This window comes from Nicotiana attenuata, chromosome 2, assembly GCF_001879085.1.
Source record: "Nicotiana attenuata strain UT chromosome 2, NIATTr2, whole genome shotgun sequence".
In the NCBI taxonomy this organism is placed as follows: Eukaryota; Viridiplantae; Streptophyta; class Magnoliopsida; order Solanales; family Solanaceae; genus Nicotiana; species Nicotiana attenuata.
Window position 1 is genome coordinate 17,852,016 of NC_031990.1, and position 5,830 is coordinate 17,857,845.

Below are 5,830 nucleotides of genomic sequence, written 5' to 3' on the forward strand. Positions count from 1 at the left end.
TCTCTCTCTACTTCGTCTCTTCCTCTCCCCCTTCTCTCTAGAACCTTCTGGTTCTTCTTCTCCGATGACCTCCACCATCTCTCCGGCCACCTCCAGCCTCACCTCTTTCGACTACCAGCCGCCATGAAACCCTATCTCGCCGATTCCCTCTATCCTTGAGACCCCAGAAGGCTCTGCCATACAAGTCAGTCACTGAAGCTTCGCCTGGTTTGTTTCCGGCCTTTCTCCGGCGAGTTTTGACTCGATCGTGTTCTAATCACCATGGTTCCTGAGTTTCACGGCCAGGTTACCTCTACTTCCTCTGTTTTCTTAGGAAACCCTAACCTCGACCCAAGTCTCTTAAAAACCCATATGTATTTTAACGATTTGTGACCCATTCCTTCATGTTTTAAACCTTTCTTTACTCGGTCTTTACAAATAATCAAGTTTTAAGCATCTTTGTCTCCTATTTGAAACTAGGGTTTCTTGACCTTGTTTTCAGAAAGGTTTCCTATAATTTTTAACGTCTCTACTGTGTTTAAGCTATTATCTCCTGATTTTATGTTATTTTAACGAGTATTGATGAAACCCTAGGTATTTTGGGTTGTTTCTTTGCTACTTGACTATGCATCTATGTGTTCTCTGCAACTCCTGCGTTGATTCATTGTTCCGACCTTTAATTCCTGATGTTCTATGAGTACTTCTCCCTGTTAATCGCATGACTACTATTTAAATGCTTGATGATTCCTACGGTTTGTTACTTGTTACTTGTATTGATCCTTTTGTGTATTAACTATGATACTTGCCTTAGAACTCTTTACTAATTTTGTGTATTTTCCTTTAACTATAATGCTTGCCTTAGAACTCTTTACTGATTTTGTGTATTTTCCTTTAACTGTGCTACTTGCCTTAGAACTCTTTACTGATTTTGTGTATTTTCCTTTAACTGTGCTACTTGCCTTAACACTCTTACTGATTTTCAGAATAATACTCTGCCTTATTTATATGCAAGCATGTCGCCAATTGATTCTTATTTTCCTTAATTCATATGTTCTGTACCTGGTCCTAATCACATGCCTTATTCTTTACTACTCTCTGTATGATTGAAATTAGTCTTTCAATTAGTTCTCTTTCCTTATTTGTCACTATGGTAGCCGTTTGAACTAGGACTCCCCAATTGAAGGGGAGTACTTACATTGATTGGGATTCTAATTGTATTTACTTCTATAATTATACTACACTTTACTTCTTACCTTATTTTTTCTACTCGTTTCCAGAACTATAAATACTCTACTCTTTCATTAGCAAAACACAGACACACATCACTGAATACTCTCAATTCTACATTCTCTTGTGCTCTTTCTCTCCTGCTCTTTGGCTCTATTGTTGTTCTCTGCTCTTGCCTATTATTAGCCGGCTGTAAGCCAAGGCTAATATTGCGTTATCACTTTGTCTTTGCATCCTGCTCTTGCTCTCTTACTGGTATGTCCTAATTAATCTTCAAGTCTCCAATCAATGTGTTTATTCTTGTTTCAGTTCATTATCTTCTTGATTTTCTTCTATTTACGCTTCTACTGCTCAACATGCTATTGATTCTTTTGTTTTAGTATTTTACCATGTCTTCTGATTTATATTCAAAGCCTGTAATATGACATTGTCTATCCCTAACTTTTACCCTATGCATGTATCCTATTGTTGTACATTATTATGCCTAAACTTTACCACTTCCTAATTCCCCTGATCCCTGGCACTTTATATGTCCTGCTTAATTTACAGGCTTCTAACTGATATTTATCTTAACTGTTATAATTGTCCCCCCCCCTGTTGCTGTCTAAGTATTATGTTTAAGTTTGACCATTTCTTGGTCCCCTGAATCTTCTGATTCTATGTAGTCATGCTTCAGTAAATCTCTGTATCTCCTCTAGTATTATGTGATCTATCTGTTCCCTTTCCCCATGATCCTTGTATGCAATCCTATACTGTTGAATTGGTGCTTCTTTTTTTAAAACAAATCCCTTGTTTTTGAAAAGTCTTTTAAACTACTTCTTCCTGCACTTCACACTACTCTTAGAGAATAGGTTCTGCCCCCTTCGTGTGAGCATTGCTTTGGGTACCTCTGAGTACTCACTGAACTTTGACACACAAGGCTGGTAATCCCACACTGCACCTGTCCTGCATTCTTCTAGGTGTTTAGGTGCTGGTATTGGCCAGGGACCCAATGGGGCCCTAGGGAGCTTTGTCGCACCTAGACCATGGCAAAGGCTGTGAAACTCGAAGGAAGTGAGGTTGGAAGACTGTGCCTGATTGAAGGCTCCCTATAGAATAACTTCTTATTTTTTTATTTATTACTGTAATTCATATACTATTGATTTGCAATAATTTGTAAATGAATGATTGGGGCTGAATAGTGAACATGGGGGAAGGGAATGCATGTTTATTTTAAGTAATGGGTAGAAAACTTGTTTATAGGTTTTATGTACCTATTTGCGCAATAGATAACCTGCTTAGGGCATGCATTTTCATGTGTTAGAAATCATTTTTTAAGTCATGCACTCTTAGTATGTTATTGTACTCACTTCGTAATTTTAATCAATTAACAACAAGCCAAATAAACTGTCCTTACTGCATCGGCATGTTAGAAATCATGTTTTAGGTACTCCTATGTGCATTAGATATCCTGCCCTTAGGACTTCTTATTCGTTCGAATTACAGTGGTTAATTAACATGTTAGTCTAATAACTTTATGGCTAAGTGTTTGAAACGTTTCTGCAAATGCATTATCATTCGTACCTTAGAAAAATCAGAATCAAATATGCATGTCCATTCCTTAAAATAATCAGATAATGTATACGACGCCTAGGCAAACTTTAGGCCCAATAAGAATTGATTAATCGTGTTTAGGACCAACCAACTTCTTTTAATTTCGAACTCTGCCGCTCCCATTCTTGCTTTGATTCTCTGAAGTTCACTCTATTTTTTTTAAAAAAACTCTACTCCATCTGGAAACGATTTTGAAATGGTGCACCTATTTACTCTTACTGAGTTTCTGATTTTTATGTTCTCAAATCACTGGGTTTACTTGTCCTGTACCTCATAAAATTACTGTTGCTACCTCATTTTTTAAAACCATGCTTTAACTGTTGTTACCTATTCCTTTGTAAAAAAAACTCCTATCTTTGAGACCTTGAATGTGTTTAAGACGTGCTAATTATGCGTTCATTTGAGGAGGATCTGTGAGCCTTTATTTGATTTCGTATGTTCCCTTATGTGCAGTCCTATTTGTTATGTATGTCGCTTAGCATTTTGCCTTTAAACATAAGGGTTCAGCCTAGTCCCTACCACATAGGAATAGTGGTCCTAAATACCCTCCAGGACTTATAGAACGGGACGGGTAATAGCACGCGGTAAGTATTCGTGACCAACACACGCGTTTAGTAACCTTTATGGGGTGGGAAGGGTAGAATATAGAGATGATGACCGATGTGCTAATATCTCATGTAGCCCCTTTTCTAAGGAGCAATTACTGAGTATTGCATTAATGATCCATATTAATCATGAACCTAGGACCCCTCTCCCTTTGTTTGTTTTCGTCTCTTCTTGTAAAACCATTCAAACCTTTTCGTAAATCTCTGTCTTCCCTACTTACCTTCAAAGTCCTTTTAGCTTATTTGCAATGTTCTATATTTGAATCTTTGATTGTTTATTTGATTACATGAAGTCACAATATAGCATGGCCGGGAACCACACTAGTGCATCTTGAGGGGTGCTTAACACCTCCCCTCGAGATAATTTCTAGCCCTTACCCAAACTCTGGTTTTCCAACTCAAAAACCCTTACTGTCCTAATGCACTTAATCATTAGGTGGCGACTCTTCAATTCCAAAAAACCCAAATCCCAAAAGGGAATAGAGTTGTCCTCCCAAATGTCGTAAACCCGATTTCGCGAGAAAAAGGGGGCGTCGACAGCATATACAATAACACTCTCTCAAACTGGACAAAAACACTCCCGAAACCCGGAATCTCGTGAATCATAAGCTAACGTAATTACATATGGATTCCAACTCCAGAAATCTAATAACAAAGGAAATACAGGGAAAAGTCTATAACAGTAGGAAGAGTAGAAAGGGACTTCTAGGTCTGCGAACGCAGCAGCTGTCACACCTCCTTTTTTACACACCACCCAGAAGGATAGTGTATAAAGGAGTTTTTCCACTTTAAGTGACATTATTCGAAATGGGATTATTTTATTTATTTCAGAGTCGCCACTTGGGATTGTTTATTTGGTGTCCTAAGTCACTGGTTTATTTTAAAATCCCAAATCGAGGAAAATTCGACTTTCCTTTTGAAGTCTGCGAACCAAAAATTCTGAATAAGGAATTCTGTTAACCCGAGGGAAGGTGTTAGGCACCCCCGGATTCCGTGGTTCTAGCAGGTCGCTTAAACCATTATAATTGGCCTATTATCTGATTTTAATACACTTTTGAACCTATGTGCATTTTAACTTATTAACCGCTTTTAAATTATTTTTAAGAAGATTCAACTTTATTTAAAATACGTCTTGAACCATGTCACATAAATGCACCCGCGGCTCTTGACATATTTTATCTAACATTGTTGGGATTTGGATTTGGGTCACATAAATGCGCACCCGAGTTTAGGAAGGTAAATATTAAACAAGCGCGCCTAAAGCAACTACGCATACTTAACTTTGTGAGGGCCATGGAAATTCGCTAAACGGCACGCCTCGATTTCTAAGGATTAAAATTAATTAAGCGAGGGCCATGCATTTTGAGATTTTATTTGGCACGGTGCACCTCGATTCTATTTTTAAAGGATATTCAAGCTAAAATTCGGAGGGCCATAACTATTGGTGTGACCTAATATGGCTCGCCTCAGCTAGTTGGGGAAAATTAATTATTCCCAAGTTAAAGAAATTGGGCTTCCACTATTATCTAAGCTGACTAAGATTGTTGTTTTACACCAGGAAAACGAGCTAAGATTCAAAAAGGGAAAAAAGCGTTTGGATAAAACCCAATAGCCTGTAACGTACATGGCCATTCCAATTGGACAAAACTGGGCGGCAAGCCACATTGGGCCTGTTGAGAGCCCAAATGAAGGAACAGGTCGATGCCCTTTCGAATGCATTCTCAGCAGAAACATTAGACAATTACTTCACAATTTACAAATCAAGCTATTTCAAGAAATTCAACAAATATTGATTGCAAATTCACAATTGAACCATTCTTAATATTGATGCATCTCTATTCAATTCACAAACCAACATAACTGATTTAGATTAAAGGCAAAAGCGAAATTAAATTAACACTTGATTTTAACCAATTAATACATCTCAATCAGCAATTACATAAAAAGTGAATTTGAACTTTGTTTTTTCAAGTTTGAAACTATTGATTGAATATTACAAACCCACGAGTTCCAATTACACCTGCTCATGATCAAGTTAAAATGAAACTAAACCTATTATTGAAGTACCACAGATCAATTTCCTTAGATCCCAATTACAAAACTCAGAAATCCTAAGAACACATTCAGCCAAAACTAATGGGTGAGCATTGAGCAATTGAATATGACTAACATATTACCAAACTAAAGCATGACTCAGCGGCTAATTTCAGCAAGAAGACATTTATAATTATCAGACTTCTTCAACATGCATGTATACCAAAGCGGCCTATTCAGACTTACAACAGTCCCAACTCGATTACAAATGAATTTATCTACTTAACACAAAGATTGATTAAACAGTACAACATGCTCAATAGGAAAAGAAGTCCAAGGTGAAACATGATGGAATAAAAGACAGTCAAAATTAGGCTTTCAAATCCTTCTTT